The sequence below is a fragment of the Garra rufa genome, chromosome 4, assembly GCF_049309525.1.
Source record: "Garra rufa chromosome 4, GarRuf1.0, whole genome shotgun sequence".
NCBI classification, from domain to species: Eukaryota; Metazoa; Chordata; class Actinopteri; order Cypriniformes; family Cyprinidae; genus Garra; species Garra rufa.
The window spans coordinates 34,440,968-34,463,495 of record NC_133364.1 but is presented as its reverse complement, the minus strand read 5'-3'; the positions used below and the strand labels follow the sequence as shown (position 1 = coordinate 34,463,495).

Below are 22,528 nucleotides of genomic sequence, written 5' to 3'. Positions count from 1 at the left end.
GTTGGACCATCATTTATTTTTCAACAGGACAATGACCCCAAACACACCTCCAGGCTGTGTAAGGGCTATTTGACCAAGAAGGAGAGTTATGGGGTGCTGCGCCAGATGACCTGGCCTCCAAAGTCACCGGACCTGAACCCAATCGAGATGGTTTGGGGTGATCTGGACTGCAGAGTGAAGGCAAAAGGGCCAACAAGATGCTAAGCATCTCTGGGAACTCCTTCAAGACTGTTGGAAGACCATTTCAGGTGACTACCTCTCGAAGCTCATCAAGAGAATGCCAAGAGCGTGCAAAGCAGTAATCAAAGCAAAAAGGTGGCTACTTTGAAGAACCTAGAATATGACATATTTTCAGTTTCACACTTTTTTGTTAAGTGTATATAAGTCCACATGTGTTAATTCATAGTGCCTTCAGTGTGAATCTACAATTTTCATAGTCAAGAAAATAAAGAAACTCTTTGAATGAGAAGGTGTGTCCAAACTTTTGGTATGTACTCTAAATCTAATCACTTTATTTTGCCATTATTTATTGCTTTTTTTGTGACCCTAGACACAAAATGAACTGTTCCACCATTACCATTGATGTATGGTTTGTTAGGATAGGAGAATATTTGGCCGAGATACAACTATTTAAAAATAGAAAATTATCTTTAAAGTTAAAAATGAAGTAATTAGCACTGCATATAATTATTTAGAAATTAAGTTTTTGATATATTCACAGTAGGAAATGTACAAAATATCCTCATGGAACATGATTTCTAATTAATATCATAATGACTTTTGGCACCAAAGAAAAAATTATCATTTTGACCCTTACAATGTATTTTTGGCCACTGCTACGAATATACCCACGCCACACAAGTCTGGTTTTGTGCTCCAGGGTCAGATATTAATAATACACTTGAATATGACATAAAAGATGCCTCTATAAAAAAGTAAAAATTCATGTGTATGTCAATTTAAAAGGGGGAAATTTTATCCTTTAAATATTGTGGGGGTACTCAGAAGAATGTCAAATGCCACAGGGGGTACGCCACTGTAAAAAGTTTGAGAACCACTGGACTATGCCATTCTCTAGGGTTAGCTTAAGCAATGTTTTGGTATTTATGTACAAGAATTAGCATGGTTTAAAGGGATATTTCACCCCATTAATTACTCACCCTCAAGGCATCCTAGGTGACCCTCTTTTTATTATGACCCTTTTTTAAGCTAGCGACGTATGAAGAACAGACCCTAGAACAAACTGTTGTGTTTATATTTATACATTGTTAACACTCTTTTTACCTTGGTAACTGTAGTTTCTGTAACACCCCAAAATGCCACTCTTTTTTCACTCTGTGTTATTTTGTACATTTTTAAATGACTCTAGTTGCTCATATCAACTTACTTACTTTATTAAATTACAAAATAATCATTTAGGACTGCTGTAATAGCCTTATTTGACTGTTTATTCATCAGCGTTTGTCATATTCTTACAGTTTATGTTAAGTTGTTAAGTAAAGAGGGACATTGCTTGTGTGGGTCATCCATTTTTGTGAATATAAATGGGTTGCCAAACGACTGCTTTAAAAATATCATTAATTTCTGTAGCTGCACATTTGAATAAGGATCAAATGGATGAGTTCAGCTTGGGGAATGAAAACCAACCTGTTTGTTCCTCAGTATCTTCATGTTTGACTCTGAATGTTTCTTCAATCTTCATGTCTTCACTCTCCTCTTTAATAAACGCCATCTTTATAATAGTTGCTTCAGCAGGAGTTTTTCTGTGTATTTGGATAATGTCTCTTTAAGATGAGAGGAATTAACAAAAAGAAAAATGAACACAAACTGAATCTCTGGGTGCGTTCAGATCTATAGTTCATTACAACACTGTTATGGGACTCATAGTGAGAATTAATGGATTTAAATTACCTGAGAGAAAAAAACAAAACAAAAACTAGCACTTACATTTATAAAGGGACACATATTATATAGAAGGTTTATATTGTATTAAGATTTATATGTGGTATTTACTTGTATGTTTTTTTTTTTTTTTTTTATTCAATGAAAACGTTTGCTGTTTGTAAATGTCATTATTGCATCTACACTGTTTTGAGCCAATATTAAGCAGCAGGTCTCTTCATCAGCGTGCAGTGATTCAAAACAGTGAGTCATTTTGCAAAGCATTTGATTCAATTGACTCGGAGTTCAGAAAAGCTCCGTTTCTTCATCACTGCTGGCCAGAGACTGAACTGGTGTTTAGGATGAACTCATTCACTGTATAGCGAGGGATATGAGACTCACTGTTTGTTACTAATATGCGAATGCGCTTTATTTACACAAAATTACATTCATTAACGTTATATAAAGCATTACGGTGTTAAATTCAATAATAATTAACTTTACATCGCTTGTATTTAAACAATATGAACAAAATTGTATCACTTTAAAAACAGTAAAATATTAAAACCACAAACATTTCTTCAGCTGAAACACAGGACCGGTGCAGCGCTATGACGTCACATCACCATATCAAAATAAAAGTCCTTCTCACGTGCTGCTGTGTTTACAGTCACATAGTGCAAGGATAAAGTTTTATTGAAATATATGCTGTCTAACTGTGTGCTGATAATAACTACTAATACAGTGTCTAATATATGAGATTTTTAAAGGCAAAACAAGCATCTTTGTTATTTTAAAGCTGACCAAACAAACTAACAAATAAATGGGCAGTATTTATACTTTTGTGTCATTTTTTATTTAATATATTTTTTTCCACAAAAATTAATTTACTTCTGCTATTATTTTTATTCCACATATAAGTATTTATTTACTTAAGTATTTCTTTCAACATTTTCCCAAGTTAATTACTTTCACATTTATTTATTTATTTTATTTAGTATATACCACACTCGTGCACAATGTGGACAATGCAGAACATGTGGAAAGGCTACTGTATGTTAGGTCATTTGCACAGTATGTCTTGCACTGAAACGGTTCCTACACATATTTGTGCAGTTCTCTGGCCTCAAATTACACAGAGGTGCAGGTTTGTCCTTTCTATGATATTCTAGGCTAGATATGTTAGTTGCCTAGCACTACTTAATCTAGCCATTAATACTGTATATATGATTAACAGTAATTTGAACGATTATATGTCTCATTACAGAGTTCCCAAATGTCAATGGATGTATTGATGGAACCCATATTCCTATTAAGGCTCTTTCATTCAATAGGAAGTCATTCCATAGCATCAATGTGCAGGTAACAATATAATTATGGGCGCTAAATCAAAATGAAAAACCATTAAATCACACTGGTTAGTGCTTCCTCTGACTAGGTAATAAGTGATGCAACCCACCTCATCACTAATGTTGAAGCTAAATGACCAGGGTCTGTACATGATGCCAGATTTTTTTAGACAGTCATCGTTGTGCAACAAATTTTAACAGGGTATGTTCCGCCTTGCAATTTTTTAATTCTGTATTTTAATTAACTACCATTGTAGGTAAGTAACCTTGTCTGTTCTATATGATGACCCCCCCACCCTGAATGTGAGCCTGGACCACAGACACAATTCAACCTTGTTCACAGTAGAGGATGGGCCAAGGTGGAGATGACCATTGGCATCCCTAGGGCAAGGTTTCAGACATTGCCACTGTAAGAGGTGAGAGAGCTCCCCTTCTCTTGAAGAAGATGGCCAACTGGAACCACCAGTCAAGCCAATAGACCATACCAGTGACAGGGTGGTTGACGACATGATCTGCCAAAATCACTTTAATTAAAATGAGTACACAGTCAAGTTCATTCTTTCTTTACTTCCTGTATTATTGCTCAAATACAGTTCCCACCTTAAGCTGGTGCTCCATCAATTAAATTTTAAGCCTTTAAAATTTTTTAGAAGAGTCAGGACTGTTTGCTATGATTGTTAGACCCAGATATATAATATAAATTTCATTAGTTTATCTTAGATTTTGTATTTTCCTGTGTGCACAAAATTATCATATAAAAATATGAATGTATTGGGTATCGGTATCGGCATCGGCCACAAGAAGGACTTAATTGTCGACTATCGGTATCGGTTAAAATTTTTCATATCGTGCATCCCTATCACATACCATATCATTTATACTGATTATTGCTATTATTTCTCATTTTTCATCTCACATATGAACTGTAATAAGTCACTATTTTTTGTATCTTTTTCCACGTGTGGTCTCCCATTTCATGTTGTCTGGGCAAAAAAAGAGCCTGGTCAGAGTTACACTGTTGTTACATTTTTCTGGACTTGTAAGGTTTATACACGGTTAACGAAAACCGGTGCAGTCTGTTAGTGATTTAATGGAAGTGGATGGGCACCAAACCTTTGAAAGTAACCAAAAACAACGTAAGCGATCTGTCGCATGTTTACGACACTCATTGTTTACACAGTGCACAGAGATTGTGGGTATAGCGGCTATTCAAAACTGTAATTACGTGCTATATGATGATTGTTCAAACCGATTTAAAGGTAAAAGATTATGTTTGCTTGCATGGACTGAGCCGGAATTTTTATCACCGATTTCCCCTTCCGGCGTTTGCGTAAACTACGCCAGAGCACGTAAACATGTAACGAGCCAGATGTAAAGCTCGTGCTTAGGAGAGATGGACGTGGCTGTGTATCAAAGGTAAAAAATGATATAAATACTGTTAAGTTTCTCATAAAAACATATCGTTTCGTGTCTCGAGTCACAGGGTGTGATTTGGATTTGTCTGTGCATGTTTTTTGTTACTTTCAAAGGTTTGGTGCCCATCCACTGCCATTAAATCACTAACGGTCTGCACCGGTTTTCGTTAAAAATCTTGGTTTGTGTTCTACTGAGGAAACAAAGTCACCTACATCTTGGATGCCCTGGGGGTAAGCAGATAAACATCACATTTTCATTTTTGGGTGAACTATCCCTTTAAGGAGGCACTCAATACTGATAAGGACACAGTAGCGTGTTTAGGCACCACGTAACCCACGCAATTGCATGGGGCCCCGTGGTCCAGGGGGCCCCCGCGGAACGCGATTTCTTCAGATGGGAATCGATAACTGGTCATTTTTGTAATGGTTTAATACCGGACTACTGATCAGCTTTAGGACAAGCAATACTGTTATCGATATTTGCGTTGTTTTTACTCTGTATAGCCTACTTGTGTTTTAATAATTTAGAAGCTGTTCTCATAACCGGACGCGTCTGCTGTGAGAGGTTTAGCATGTACAGCGGCACCGTCTCTATCTCTGTCCGGCGCAGGTAAAACAATTTTGAGGCAAAGGTGAGGTGCAATTCATATTTCTTTATTAAATAACTTACAAAATAATTAGAAAACTTTCTGTCAGGCGTTATTTTACAAACAGCAAGAGTGAATCTCTGCAAGCTCTCAGTATTTCCCTCTTAAAATGCAAAATGGCTTTAAATTACTACATCGCTTCTGTACTATAAGCAAGCTGCACATTGCACTGATGAAATAGGAATTGTCACAGTTTACATGCATAGTCACTAAAGTTTATAATTTGCATTTCTTTACAAGATCGGCCAGTATTTCAAACCATTCAGCGCTTCTGCGCTCACCAGAGACGATGTGTTCATAATTGGCCTATTGTGAAGACAAAAGTAGGCTACACAGCATGATTAAACAATTAATTACAGATTGAAAAAAAAAAAAAACTCAACCACAAAAAATAAAATAAAAATCTTCCTCCAACAAGAGTCACTTAAAAGGGGAATTCACCCCAATTTCCAAAATCAAATTCAGGTCCTGAATGAATGGCTGTAACAATCCTGATGGGAGTATCAATACCAATACCAATACCAATAAGCCTTTTTTTTATCATGTAGATAAAATCAGAGATGAAAATGTCCCTATAAGCGGGACACTTAGGAGCAATCACGCCTCCTTCCTGAGAAAGTCAATGTGTTGATTTTATTACATAAAAATAGCTAGGGATGCTATAACTCTCTATTCCATTGTGTTGTGCTCTTATGCATGATGTTCAAACATGTTGTGGTATGCTGAGGAAACCTCTCTCTTTGAAGCGCATTTTTATTTTAAAAAGGTGCTTTATGTGGCATTTTCTGTTTGTTTAGAGGAATTTGTAAACTGCAGTAACTTGAAATTTTCAAAATCTTTTTACATTATTTTTGCACCAACTTATAGAAGGTAGTATAACGGTATCGATAAGCAATACTGTATCAGTGTCGATACAATGAAAACAATACTCATCCCTACCAAAGAAACATTCGCAAAATCCACCTAGGGGGGCCCCCCGGGACCACTTGCTACGGGCCCCCAAAAACACAAAACACGCCCCTTTGTTCAATGTGGTTAGAACTCAAATTAGGTTTCCATTTTCCCTATTGTTATACTGTAAGTGTGGTGTTATTGGTCAAAGCAGGTTTTCTGTTGTAATGTTTGAACATATGTGCATTTTCATTTTCATATCACTAGTATATTCTGCAGATCTCAAGCTTTTGTTTGAGGGTTTCTAATGGTGAGTAGTAATTATGTTATGGCTCCAGTTGGAGTCGGCACAAGTATGAAGAGATTAATTCCATTTTGAAATCTTTTTATGCTACTCTGTATACATCTGAAGCTCCATCTGATTCACATGTTATGTCTTCTTCTTTACATAATTTAAAAGTCACAACAGTTGATTCCACAATTCTTGATGCCCCTTTAGATATCAATCGCCAGGATGCTGCCAGCCGTAACCGTTCCACGCAATTGGCAGAGCTGAATGTAAAATTCAACACCGCATACACCATCGCCAAAGAAGAGCTCGCCTTTACTAAATTTAAACCCATGTCGCAGCTCATGAAAAAGAACGGTATTGCAATGAACATGACATATGCAAATGACAAGTCATGTGCCAATGTCATCAGCGTAATAGCCAATACCATCTGTGAGAACACTGCAGTTAAAGTATCGTCAGCCCAGTACATCTCATTCATGATCGATGGAGACACCGACCTGTCTGTCAAGGCCTGACGGTTTTCCAGTCGAATTTTTAAAGACATTTCAGAGTAAATTGATCCCCCTACTTTTATCAGTGTACATGGAGTCCTTAGAGCGTGGTTCCCTACCAGAGACACAAGCATTCAATTTTCCTTTTAAAAAACGATAAGAAACCTAAGTTATGCAGTTCCTATAGGCCTCTTTCATTGCAAAATGTAGATGCCAAGATACTGGCCAAAGTATTAGCTTCTCGCCTTGAAAACATACTTCCAAAAATTATATCGGAGGAACAAACTGGTTTTATAAAAGGATAGACAATTATTTTTTAATGTCTGTACACTATTAAACGTAATTTATTCTAAACACTCCTTAAAAACACCTGAGGTTGTGATTTCATTTGATGCTGAAAAGGCATTTGATCGTGTGGAGTGGGGCACATGTTTGCAGTGCTTAAAAAATTTGGGATTGGGAACAATTTCATTAAATGGATACATCTTTTATATGATTCTCCTCAGGCAAGTGTGCATACCAATAATATTAGGTCCAGTTATTTTCGATTGGGACGGGGCGCACGACAGGAGTGCCCACTTTCCCCTTTGTTTTTTTCCTTGGTCATAGAACCTTTGTCAATAGTTTTGAGGTCCTCCCCTTTGCTTCATGGTGTGGTGCGATCAGGTGTTGAAATTAAATTGTCATTATACACAGATGATTTATTATTATATATTTCTAACCCAATTCCCAGTTTCCCAATTATCTAAGTGTCCCTCATTCTCTGAATGCTTCCCTGTCAATTCATTGGCTATGGGTTTGATGCAATCTGGTGTTCCAGTTAAACTAAGTACATCAGGATTCAGATACCTTGGCATCAATATTACTAGATCGTATTCCTCTCTTATAGCTGCTAATTTTCTTCCTTTGTTGGAGCAATCTAAATTGGATTTTCAGAGATGGAGCAGCCTTATCTTTGATTGGTCGAATTAATGTAGTGAAAATGAATGTTTTGCCTAAGTTTCTTTTTGTTTTTCAGTGTATTCCTTTGTATTTACCGAAGCATTTTTTTTCAAATCTCTTGATCAGATTATTACTAATTTTTTGTGGGGTGGTAAATCTCCAAGAATTCGAAAATCATTGCTTCATAGATGTCACCTGAGAGGTGGGCTCTCATTACCTAATTTTGTATTTAGATGGGAGGCCAACTCGTGTAAATCAACTTCTCTGTTGACTTTGCTTACTTCTCCTCTTTCTTTCAATGTCTCCTCTTCTTCACTAACATGTAGTGCAGTAGCGGTAGCTATAGTTCGGATTTGGTGTCAATTCAGACCAGACAACACTTCAAATTTACTTCTGCTTCAACATTAATGCCATTACTGGAGAATCAAATGTTTCCCTCATCTCTTACGGATCCTATTTTCAAGCAGTGGCATGAAAGAGGCCTAAAAAGTTCTCAAGACCTGTATAGAGATGGCACATTTTGTAGTTACATACAGCTTTCCTCTGATATGGGGTTGCCAGGATCTCATTTCTATCGATTCTTGTGCTCGTCTTAGCCTGATACAATTTAAAGTATTTCATTGAATACATTTCTCTAAGGCCAGGTTATCTGTAATCTTTCCTAATATTGAAGACAGATGTGACAGATGTCATGCATCTCAGTGTTATTTGAGTCATATGTTTTTTTTTACCTGTCCTATGTTGCAGAATTATTGGATTAATTATATTACTATTATGTCTAAGGTGTTACAGGTCAGTATAGATGTATGCCCTGATTTGGTCTCAGTTTGATTCTAAACAACTTGATATTTTAGCCTTTACTTCATTGTTAGCTAGGCGCCGTATTTTACTCCACTGGAAATCTGAAAAGCCTCCAACTACATCTCAATGGCTTGTGGAAACTATGTTTTTTCTAAAATTTGGAAAAGGTTAGATGTTCTGGGAAAAGTAATTTCTTTAAAAAGTGGAAATGTTTTATTTCTTATTTTAAGTCCCTTAACATCTTGCCGTCTTTTTAATGAATGCACCTCCTCCCTTATTAGTATTATTTTTATTTATAAATGTATTTATTTATTTTATCCTCTTTTTTTAACTGTACAAGTGTCATCAATCACAATGTATTTCTGGATATATGAGTGTGGTTGAGTGTTAGTATATTCAGAGGTATCTTTGTATGTACGTATATCTGACTATTATTATTACTCTTGTTTCTTTTTTGTAAGAAAAATAGGACAATAATTTGTAACATTTTTTTTTTCTTCAACAACGATTGTTTTACAATAAAGTTTAAACCTAAAAGTGAGAGACTGACAAATGACGGTCATTGCAACATTGCAAAGTGATGGCGCTAGGGAGCCATGTGCTTTTTTAAAAACATTTTAATAGATTTAACATTAGATTAACAGCTCGGATTATACGCTACTTTGACATGAGACATAGAAGACCGGAAATGCTCAAAATTTAGTCAGGCGTGACTTCCGCGTTCAGAAAAAATGTCTACAAGACAATCCTATAAGACAATTCCTAATACAGTCCTTTAGGAATGGTTCCAAAATAGGACTATTAAAGCCTTCCACAAAACCGCCAATGTTGGTAGTAGAAATGAGCAAGTAACTGACGTGTGCAAATTAAATCCATGCACACTGATGTTAAAATGCTAACAGTGTCCTTTTTTATGCTTCAACCAAAAAACAGTGTACTTCCTGTGAGATCTCTCTTCAATTCATGACATTCAAATGTGAAGTTCTTACACTGTAGACAGAGTCCATTTGTCCATAGTCCATATTTCCAGTTGACACGGTAAAGTGTACCATGGACAAAACACATTGCTTTAAAATGTGAATTAGAATTTCATTGTAGAAGCCCTGTATAGGATTCCATTTGGAACCCTTAATAAGGCTTCTCTTGATTATGAATTTTCATGTGCCTGTCAAGGCCTCCTTTTTGACTGAAACTGTTTCCACACTGGTTGCATGTGTAAGGCTTCTCTCCAGTGTGAACTCTCATGTGTCTGTTAAGGTTTTCTTTACGAGTGAAACTGTTTCCACACTGGTTGCAGGTGTAAGGCTTCTCTCCAGCGTGACTTGTCATGTGTCTGTTAAGGCTTTCTTTACGAGTGAAACTTTTTCCGCACTGTTGGCAGGTAAAAAGGCTCTCCAAAGTGTGAATACGCATGTGGTATTTAAGTTTTGATTTTCTAAAGAAACTCTTTCCACACTGTTTGCATGTGTAAGGTTTCTCGCCAGTGTGAATTATCATGTGACTTTTAAGGCTTGATTTTAGAGTGAAACCCTTTCCACACTGTTGGCAGAAAAAAGACTGAGGGGATCTGTAAGGCTTTTCTCTATTGTGAATTTTCTTGTGAACTTCAAAATTTCCCTTTTGCCTGAAACTCTTTCCACACTGTTTGCATGTGTAAGGTTTCTCTCCAGTGTGAACTCTCATGTGAATGTTAAGGTATCCTTTTTGCCTGAAACTCTTTCCACACTGTTTGCATGTAGAAGGTTTCTCTCCATTGTGAACTCTCATGTGTCTGTTAAGGCTTGCTTTTAGATTGAAACTCTTTCCACACTGTTTGCATGTAGAAGGTTTCTCTCCATTGTGAATTCTCATGTGTCTGTTAAGGCTTGCTTTTAGATTAAAACTCTTTCCACACTGTTTGCATGTAGAAGGTTTCTCTCCATTGTGAATTCTCATGTGTCTGTTAAGGCTTGCTTTTAGATTGAAACTCTTTCCACACTGTTTGCATGTAGAAGGTTTCTCTCCATTGTGAATTCTCATGTGTCTGTTAAGGCTTGCTTTTAGATTGAAACTCTTTCCACACTGTTGGCAGGTAAAAAGGCTCTCCAAAGTGTGAGTACGCATGTGGCCATGAAGGTATCGTTTTTGCTTGAAACTTTTTCCACACTGTTGGCAGGTGAACGGTATCTTTCCAGTGGGAACTTTCGTGTGGTATTTAAGCTTTAATTTTCTCCAGGTGTAAGGCTTCTCTTCAGTGTGAATTCTCATGTGCCTTTTAAGGTTTTCTTTTCGAGTGAAACTGTGTCCACACTGAAAGCAAGTGAAATAGCTCCTATTTCCTGTATTTTGCGCTCTTTTTTGCTTAGAAGTCTTTCCAGACTCTAAAGAACAAAAAGATTTTTCTCCAGATACGAAATCATGAAGATTTTCAAACTGAGCTTTCTCTTCAGTTTCATTCAGCGCTTCTCTCTCCTCTTTTAGCGATGTTAGGTCTAAGGTGGAAAAACAAAGAGAAAAGTTAACCCATCAAAACATGTAGATATCTATGTATGCTAGATCCTATACCAGAGTGTCCAAACCTGATCCTGGTCGGCCGGTTTCCTACAGTGTATAAGTTGGCCTTTATACAATTAATTAAAAAAATCTATATAGACTGAACTCTACTATTTTATGTATCCTAGGGGATAAAATTCAACAAATTTAGAGAAAGATGAGGGAAAATAAGGGAAAAAACTCCCCATTTACCAACATATATATATATATATATATATATATATATATATTTTTTTTTTTTACAAAATAATTCCTTCTGAGGTTTTATTAAGGGGGCAGTTATGTAAGCCAATTATAAAAATGGGCTGTTCCACTGATCTTTTGATCTGGAAAACGGTCATTAATCTCTCAAATATCACTCATAAATCACTCAACTTTTTCTGTCAAAAACTTTAATATTGTAATTACACCTCAAGAATAGACAATAAACCAAGTGTGCCATACGAGTCCTGAAAAGTGAAACCAAAAGTTTTCGATTGCCCCCCGGTGGCTGGCTGCAGTATGGGTCATAAACCCCGCTCTCCATGTAATCTAATGGGATGTGAGCCAAAATAAATAATCGAAATACACTTCAAATAATTTATTTCCAAAGATGATTTCCATCGTGTGAGGTAGTTCTTATAATGCTGATTCATGCTCAGGTGTTTGTTTTTCTAATAAGTTTGCTTTTAAGTAGTTATTTGATGCTATAAAAACAGGGTGTGGGGTCATGATTGTGATCGTGGGATTTGGTCTGCGAGAGTTTGGGCAGGACTTTGACACCGCGGCTCCGCCTCACGACTCTACTGCGCATGCTCTGGCTCCAAACAAACCTTTACTGCGCAGAATCTGGCTCCAAATGACATCATTTCCCCCAAGATGGTAGCGACCATTTTGAGTTGTTTTGGCTTCACTTTTCTATAGTGGAAAGAAGCGGAGACGCGTTGTCCATCTTTTTTTACAGTCTATGGTCTAAACATAAAAGTATATAGAAATATTACCAAATTAATATTAATAAATAATTAGGCTGCAACCAACTATATTTAATGTATTGTAGGGCTGAACGATATATCGTTATCGTATCTATATCTAGATATGAACTTTCAAGATATTACTATCGAAAAAAGCAACGATATAGACGATATAGATTTGCCCTCTCCGCGCTCGCCCCGCCCTGCATACAACTCTGGCAGTCACACAACGAACATCAGTTTTACGAGTGCCCTTGAATGCACCGCTAAAGACAGCGCGCACACACTACAGAGACAGCGGAGAAATTAAAAAGAAAGAAAATGAGTGCGGGAGATAATGCGGCCGGTGGTAGTGCAGAATCTGACTTGGTGCCAAAACATAAATCATAAATATGACGTGTTGTGCAGGTCGTGCTTAACAAAAATTGCGACTAACGCCTGTTTCACACATACTCCGTCTGCAGTGCATATGCGTTGCGTATTTTTTTCCGCACCCATGTTAACGGATTAGAGCGTTCACACTGCACGCGTTTGCTGTCCGGCAGTACGTCCCAGAAGCGGTGCGTTTGCAGCAGTGGATTAAAGTGACAGCGCATTGTTAGCTGTAAAAATGAATATGGATTGACACGGAAATGTGGTGATTATACCATAAATGCATATAAATGAAGTCTACTGTGTTTTACAGTCAACACGTGGCTTTTTGGCTAGGTTTAAAACTAGGAAAAGTGCACTTTTAAATAAACAAGGCAACATAATGCATTTGTCCAGGTAGAAAAGTTCTTTAAGAGATTGTTTTTAATAACGATTTAATGCGAAAGGCACGAAAGCCGACTGTTTCTGTCTGTGATAAGTTTTAATTTAAAATATTTGTGATAGCCCAATTTTAATAAGAAAAGGAAGCTATACCTATACTGTCTAAATGTTTTGCAACTTGCTTTAGCAACTTAATATATAAATCTAGAAGTCAAGCGCATTGAATAATACGTTTAACTTATTGAGTTTAAACGTGAATATGTCTATGAACGATTGTATTACTGTACTACAATAAAAGAGGATCCCAATGCTGAAAAAGCACGTTTGTATTTTAAATCAAAATAACGGATAAATGGTGTGTTTGTGGTAAACAGCCGCGGATCAGGAACGGACTGCAAACGCGTCCTGTGTGAAAGCAAAACCAGTCCGTGCTGCTTCTGCACCGCATACGTAACGCACACGGACTGCATACACACTGTATACGGAGTATGTGTGAAACAGGCGTAAGCAAGGTAGCACAACAAACATGTTTCACCACCTGAAACAACACCATCGGGTGCTGCATGAAGAGTGCACGACAATGAGAGAAACACTGGGGACTTCTCAGTCATCCCAAAATAAGCCAAAGCAAAGTTTGATTGCTGACGCGTTCAGTAGCGTTATGCCGTACAAGACGAGCGTCCAAATGCGGGTTATTTTTTTGGTAATTTATGTTAATGTTGATGACTGGCAGTGAGTTCTTAAAAATAAAACTACACTTTCCAATTTTTTTTGTTTTTTAATGTTTTTTTTTCTGAGAAATGCTTGGTTTTCACCGAACCCGTAGTCATATCGTATCGTATCGATATCGAGATATCTGGCATGAAAATCGAGATATGAAATTTTGTCCATATCGTTCAGCCCTAATGTATTGTGCCCAAGATTTAATGACGTTGTTTTAAAATATGAAAACTATTTACCATGGTTGCTACTTGCACATTCAGTTGATCAGAAGGCCCTGAGAAATTAACCTGGACAAAAGAAAGGACAGGCACCTAACCTAGTTTGTTTTATTGTCAGGCTTGCCTACATTGTCTTGTTCTAAAAAAAAAAAAAAAAAAGTTATTTTGGAAAATCTAATTATTGTACTAGAAGAATTGCGTAAAAAAGTATTCTCCATTCCATTTGTATAGTCTCAGTGAGCTTTTGAGGTTTTCAATTCGGCGATTCGATTCTTATTTTTATGGTTTCGATTCGATATCGATTAGCTATCGATATTTCATTTAAAATGTTAGTTTTTCAGACATGGGATCCATATTTTGATACAAATGCTGGTAACTGAAACTCTCCTACTTAAGTTTATTACTGAAATACACTACATTAATAATAGGGTGCACACAGTTGTTTATTTTAAACAACTTTTATTTTAAATGAAAATTTTGTACATTTTTAAGTTAAATTCATCTATGACAGAGCGCTACACATGTGACGTGACTGATGCCAAGCTCGTGCTCAGGAGAGATGGACGTGGCTGTGTATCAAAGGTAAAAAATGATATAAATACTGTTCAGTTTCTCACAAAAACCGATCGTTTCGTGTCTTAAGACATCAATGTATCGTCACGAGCCGCAGGGTGTAATTTGGATTTGTCTGTGCATGTTTTTGTTTACTTTTAAAGGTTTGGTGCCCATCCAGGTCCATGATAAGGCTGGCAGACTGCACCGGTTTTCATTAAAAATCTTCGTTCGTTTTCTGAGGAAACAAAGTCACCTACATCTGGGATGCATTGGGGGTAAGCAGATAAACATCAAATTTTCATTTTTGGGTGAACTATCCCTTTAAAGACATTTTATGTTAAAATGACGAGTATGAATATATTTTCAGTTTATAATAAAACTGTGGTGGGACAGATTAGCCTGTGGCGGGCCGCCACACTCTAGTTAATGAATAGGAAACACTATAAATAAATAAGATGGTGACACCTTCAGGACGAGAGGTGAATATTCATATCCTCTTACGTGAAGCACGTGCATTAAGAATCGATTCGGGGGGTTCCTGTATCGTTGCGTTAAACTCAAGATCGATTAAAATCGGAGAATCAATATTTTTTACCCAGCCCTACTTAGTGTCCACTGGCTGTTTTATTTGCTCACCAAAGAGCTTTAAATGAACAAATGTAGACAGCATGCAGTAGCCAAATGTGATCACTTCAATTTCAAGGTTTGCTTTGTTCAAAAAAAAAAAAAAAATTCTTGGATACGTTTGCATAATTAGCTAAAGTGCTAGAAATCAATGGCTTATAATTAGAAGCTGAAATTCAGTTTAATGTTACAGATATACAGTACATATATATTTTTTGTTAAGGCTGATTCCATATTAATGTTACAACTTAAATGTATGATGTTATAATAACAAATGCACAGATTCTCAGCTGCTCTCCACACTTCTGTCAAATGACTCTACATTTCTACATTGTATGGCATTATAAATACAATTCATTTCAGCTCTGAGAATAAAAACCAACCTGTTTGTTCCTCAGTATCTTCATGTTTGACTCTGAATGCCTCTTCAATGTCTTCATTCTCCTCTTTAATAAACTCCATCTTTGTTTGTTCCTCAGTATCTTCATGTTTGACTCTGAATGTTTCTTCAATCTTCACGTCTTCACTCTCCTCTTTAATTAATGCCATCTTTATAAAAGTGTGTCACATGGATCTCTGTTGCTCCACCAGAAGTTTTTCTGTGTGGTTGAACACTTTGTCCTGTTCAAAATGCAAACAATTAACAGAAAGAAAGTCAATGCAAACTAAATCTCTGTGTGCATCTCAATCAGTGTTGCCAGATTGGGCGGCTTGTGTCTTTTGAACGGCTTGGACCAGATAATAAGGCATTGGGCGGGTGGACAAAATTTGGGCTGCTTAAAAAAAATTGAAAGCCGCCCAATCAGCTGCTTTCCTTCTCTTTTATCATTAGTCATGTTAATTTACTATGTTAGAGCTCAAAGTATCACAGTAAAATAATGTGTAGCACAGTCATCAACTCATTTGTCCTCAACGCAACCCTTATTGGCTCAGTTTAACAGAGACACGTGACTGATGGGGTTTTGCCACTAAGACGGGCAAGATTTTAAATATGCAGCTATATGTTCATTCATTCATTTTATTGAAGTAACTGTGATGGCAAAGTGGCCTAAATATAAGTTATACGATAAAAAGTCTAAGTCACTCAAATCTTACAACGTGGATTACAAGTGGTGAGAGATGAATTGAAGACTTCTAAATAGAATTGTAACTGAAATTAGAAAACAGCTGAATAAACAGTTAATAAAAATCAAAACTGAACATGGGACTGATGCTGTGCTTCATCAGAACATCTTTTACACCGTCCAGACTACTCTGCTATACTTGGCATTGACAGCTGCTGGACTAAACAACAGTTTTGACACAACGTTCTGCATTGTTTTAAAATGTGTGCTCCATGAAATACGTGCTTTGTTTGAAGATAACCCACAAGACAAAGGTAAGCGCATTATTGTTGGTAATTTTTCTTATTATTATTTTAGCTTTCCGATTATTATTCAGTATGCATCGATGAATAACGCATTTTTTTGCTGCCGTGGGTTTGTGCATGAACAAGAGTAAATGCCAGCTAAATTACATTGCTTTCTCGTCACTTTATTGTGCACTTTTTGCACAAAAATTTGCTTATTTTTAATGTGGAATTATTGCTAATAAAGCATGTTTTTCCAAGGGTTTCTTGATTGCCACTTTGGAAAAAAAAAAAAAAAAAAAAAGCCAGCATATTTTCCGACAACCATTAATGCATTTTCCCAGTTTTGTTCCATATTCCTGTGAAATTGATTTAACTATATAATTTTAAAGTGACCAAAACTGTCCTCGTTAACCTTGAATGACATGGCAATACAATTCTATCACATTATTTAGGCAGTTCAAATTTCGGGCTGGTTTTTGTTGAAGTGGACGGGTTTTGGTGAGCTCTTGGGCTGGAAATCATCAACCCAATCTGGCAACACTGATCTCAATCAGCCCCTAGTTCAGTGACAAAAGAGTTAATGGCCTGATTATTGTTCAAAACTCAAATTTTACCAATAAATATCTGTACAGAAAAAAACAGTACAGAAATTACCATTTAGTTTTAATCAAGATTAAGCATTTAATGATTATATTGCGTTTAATAACTTAGATTATACACAGAAAACTGCTATTGTTCGTAAAAGTTCATTACACGTTTGTTTGTTTCTGTTGTTGTCGTTGTATTTCCAGTGTTTTGAGCAGCAGATGTCGACAGTGTGCGGTGATTCAAAACACTGAATCATTTGTGAACTGGAGTTTTGAAAAGATCCGTGTTTATCTGATTCACTAAATACGGACCGAAACGATCGCACCTCTTCTGTTATTCGTGTAACCTAATGATTAATTACATTTACAATGTTTGTAAAAACGATAAAGTAGACTGACCGCGTTATATCTGTTTGAACACTTTAAATGATTTAAACCACAAACCTTTCTTCAGCTCAAACAGACGCAGGAGCGCGGCGCTGATCTATGACGTCACAGCACCAGATAAAATAAAAGTCTTGTTCACGCGCCGCTGCTGTCTCTAAAAAGTGCATAGATATGTACAAAAAACATTCAAATAATAAAACTTCTCAGAGAACTGGAGAAATACATATTCAAATTACTTTTTTTCGTCAGCATAATATTACAGTGAGCAATAGTGGCTGACCTCTTAAAGAGAAAATACAACTTCTTTTTTTATATTTATTACTTAAAACACAGCAACTGCAAAAATCTCTCGCTTAAGTAATATAAATTTCAAACATTAAAGACAAGTAAACGGACAGTAATACAATAACAAATTATTAAATAAAATAGTAATTAAATAAAGAGTTGTTTTTTAAATACAGGATTCAGGTAAAAAAATGTAAAAATGTAAATGTAAAATAACAAACTAGGGATCGGTTTTGTCCGATAATTACATTTTATTACTCGATCAGACAAAAACTACACCAACTGCACACCAATGATGCTGAGTCAGAGTCTAGAAAGAGCATATAATATAGTTCTATAACCCCCGTTTTATTTAATCTTCTCTGGTCGCCTGTATCATTCAGTGTCCAATACTAAGTTCTTCTGCTCATCTTTAAGGCACTCAATGGTCTTGCTCCTTTCTATCTTCACAAGCTACTCTCTTCCTATATTCCTTCTCACTTCTGGTCTTCTGGTTCAGAACTGCTTCGTGTGCCTAGGTTCTGCTAATCTTCAATGGGTGGCGGGTCTTTTTCTGTCACGGCACCCAAACTTTGGAACTCGCTCCCCTTGGCCCTCAGAACGGTTACCTCTTTCCGTGAATTTAAATCAAAGCCTAAAACAAACTTGTTCAATCAACACTATCACTAAATAGTATTGTGTATTTGTGCTATATGCAGTTGCATTATTTGTGACTATATTGGGTGACTGTCCAAAGCCCTTTTAATTGTTATTTTTGTAATGAGTATTTGTTGCATTGGTGTACCTTGGAAAGTTCCTTGAGCCTGGGAAAGGCATTATATAAATTAAACAATTATTATCATTATTATTAAGTGAACCTCCACTTTGGTTATTTATTTATTTTTTAGTTAAAGATAACTTTTCAGTGAAAAATCTATACATGAGAAATGAGAAAGAAACAGAGCATTAAGATATTGAGGAGTCTTTATTTTCTAGGTTGACAGACCAAGACAACATTTGTTGGCACAGCATAATATAAATCCAAAATCCTTTTCAATATTTCACTCTCATCAAGCAGAGAAATACATTCAAATGACAAAAGGAGCTTTAGCAGATCTGTAACCATTCCAAAGCTGTATTTTATTGCATGCGTTTACTGAAAACTTTTACTATTCTATCAAACAAAACATGTGCAGTAGGTCTTCGTACAGATATTTTAAGGTTGAGTCTGTGTCATTTTTCTTCCCAGACTTGTTGGAGTCACAGTCATTGTTTCTTGTCAAGATCAGTCATTCCCCAGCACCCGCCTCGTTCTTTCCAATAGGGTTCCAGTTCATATTCAGCTGCAAAAACACACACTTTGAATGATGCTGTCTATGGCTTATCTGATGTGGAATTACAAAATAAGAGCCCAACAAAGTCTGATTTATGCACAGTTTTGTCTCTACTTTAAGAAGCTATAAAGATAAAAGTTCTACATTGCACAGATCACTTTCACCTCAGATTGAAAGTGCACCTTGCCACAGCGCTAGCCTCAAGAAGTGTGAGTGTGATTGTAAAACAATGTTCTTCTATTTTAATATACATCAAAAATTATATTTATTTCTGGAATCAAAGCTTTTGCTTCATTACTCCAGTATTTACTGGCAAATTATCCTTTAAAACTCATTCTAATTTACAGATTCATTATCAGTGCTAGAAACTTTTCAAGACTTTATGATAAATTAAAAGTTATAAATATCAGCATTTATTTAAAATATAAATATTTTCTAACAATTTACACTACTTTTCAAAAGCCTAGGGTTAGTTTTTTCCGTTTTTAATCAAATAAATGCAGTCTTGATAAAAATAAAAGTCTTCCTTATAAAGCATTACAACTCTTACTAATTACAAACCTTTGAGCAGTAGTTTATTAATATATATATATATATATATATATATATATATATATATATATATATATATATTTATACATCTAACGTTATGTTTCAAATTAATGATTATTAATTACTAAGTGTTTGAAAAATAAACAATATCATGAAATATTTATGCTGGTTATAGCGTGAAACATAGTGCCAAGTGTCCAAAATGTTACGTCAATAAGTCCTGTTAGGCACTTGTGAGACCTAAACAGCCATCCATTAAGAGGGGATCAATGCCCACTACAGTACCATTATAATTTCACATCAAAATTGTTGCGTCAGGTTAAACACCTAAAAATCGTAGGTTTGTACGAGGACTGGAAAGATGTTGAAGAAAGAGCCAGGGTGATTGCAACTTTTATTAAATTTTTTTAGCAACTCTATAAAATAGCTATATTATATATTATATATGCTCGTTGATTATGTAAAAATAATACCAGTGATTATAACTTTGAAAACTGATTTATTGATTATGTAATGTAAGCAATTTATAGACCTAAACCAAGAACATGTAAGTTTTAATCGTAATGACTTATTGTAATGTAATGCCTTTTGGATTTTTTTTTTCCTCCCAGAGTGCGGTCGTTCAAGGTATTTGGGGTGAGTAATTTTAGCCTACCATCCATAGATGAAAATTCTGTGCTATAACTATGTCCATCAACTACGTTATTAATTTGTATTAAAAAAAAATCTTAATAGAACAAAACCAAACAAATATTAGTCGAGGAAATTGTGAAAACACAAATTATTATGAAAATAACAATAAAAATGATCACAACACACACACACACACACACACACACACACACACACACACACTTATGTGTGCAAATGTGTATGTACATATAAATTTATCTTGTTGGTGACAGTCAACAGTGATGATTGTTATATTGTGTTTTAAACCAAAATTTAAAAAGGATGTTGCTCCAAATCCCAATGTCTTGAAAAACATTTCTTGGGAAGCACGTAAGACAAGCCGCCAACACCACAATGAAATAATCAGCCTTCAAATTATGCTGCACAACAAAACTAACAGTCCTGATGAGGTGCTCCAGAAAGTTATGTGACACCCAAAAGGGGTGCTACTTTGGTCACAGAGAAGTATACAGATATATCAGGAACGATGACAGGAGGATATCATTTATCTCGATGCCACTGGCATCATGCGGAAAGAGACAGGCTCTCGTCCTTTTTATGTCTACGCGCTGGTGGTTAGGAATCCACACAAAACTTCATCTCCATTACCTGTTGCCACTTACCTTACTTGTGACCACACCACAGCCTCCGTCACATATCTTCTTGAGGCATTTCAAACAGATGTGGCTAGGTACTTTGGGAGGAAGGGTATGCTGTCGCCTGTCATGCTCCTTTGTGATGGGTCGATTGTATTAATGCAGGCTATATGCCTGTCATTTGCAACAACAACAAAACCTGACTGACACCATTAACCACTACTACAAAATTGCCAGTGGAAAAGGAAAACGTGAAGAGTTTGAGGTGCCAATTCTTCATAGATGCCTCAGCCATGTGATGAAGAATGCCAAGGAAATGTGCAAAAAGTAGTAAGCAATACCTATTACTACTGCAAAGCTCTTAGTTCTCCCTGCAAAATGTATAGAATGATGATGATGATCCACATTTCTAATATAGCAGTTGTTTTTAGTACACACAAGTTATCACCATTAATGCTGTCATGTTAGTCCTATTAATTAACTTGCAGTACATAATTTCACATTTGAATTCAATTTATTTCAAGTCAACTTTTCACAGTGCAACTAACCACTTCCACTTGGCAATGCATGTGTTTGGGGCCCTCACAACTGCAAGCATTTTGAAAGAACTGGATGACATGGTTCATAGGGCTGCAGTTGTCTTTGGCAGTCCATCCTGCGGTGCAACTGTTGAGAGGCACTTCAAAAATCTGCAATCGTGGCTACAGAAGTGATGCTGAGGACATGAAGGTAAATATCAAATCTATCTAACTATCTATGTCTATTTGTAGCATTTCTCGAATCATTCTTAATATTGCAAGTAAAATTGTAAGTTAATTTCTCAAAACAATTTGTGCAAACAGCATTACACAATGGATTACTTGGAAAATTCTGTACTTTACTAAAAATCCATATTACATCTCTCAAAAGAATTTGTGTCAAGAAACATCACTCCCATGGGAATTACAAATCCTTTTGTCATTGTTCCAAACAATACAGTCAAAATGTTAAAGTCCTGTAGTCAGTCAGTCAGTGAATGTTTTCAGTATTTCTATGGTTTGGATTACACTGAAAAAGCACAAGGCTGAATTTCTGCATGCACAAGGGTTGTGCATCCACAACTGTGCATGTAGCACTATACAGTGCAATCGGTCTATAAAACCCAATATTTGGCTGCATTCTCCATCTTGCCTCGGCCATTGTGAGACTCTAATTTGATCTGAAATGTGTCTGTGTCTCTGGCATCTTCTTCCTCTTTCTCTATTTTGCGTCCCTACACTTCCAACATATATTATTATTCTTGTTCCTGGCTCTTGACCATGTTTGTTCATCCATTTTTATTTTTTATAAGTAATTGAGAACCAGAACCTACACAGGCGCGGCGCCAGGATTTAATCTTTGGATGGGCCGTAGTAATTTTGGGTGGGCCTTAATTTAACGAGTCAATATCTTCAATATAAAATGTATATAACAAGCAGGTATGCACAAACTATACCAAAGTTAAACTCCTTTTCCCTATCTTTGGATTGTGAATATTGTGGGCACTGGGCAGAGCGATAGAGAATATTTGGTAAACTCCATTTACAGCAGCGGCGCACGCACTGTTAATTCCCTGACCGACGTTATTCTTTACCCGAATAAAGTGAAACAGGAAGAAAATTTCAGATCCACTTCTCAACGTTGTTTTTTTTTCCAGCTTTTAGTACAAAATGCAATTAAAACAATCCGATGGGACAGTGAAT

The 22,528-nt window shown here is 36.2% G+C and overlaps 1 pseudogene; it reads right to left on the bottom strand.

The window, feature by feature from the left end:
• Positions 1–22,528, bottom strand: part of LOC141332898 (uncharacterized) — a 160,707-nt pseudogene that overhangs the window by 66,462 nt on the left and 71,717 nt on the right.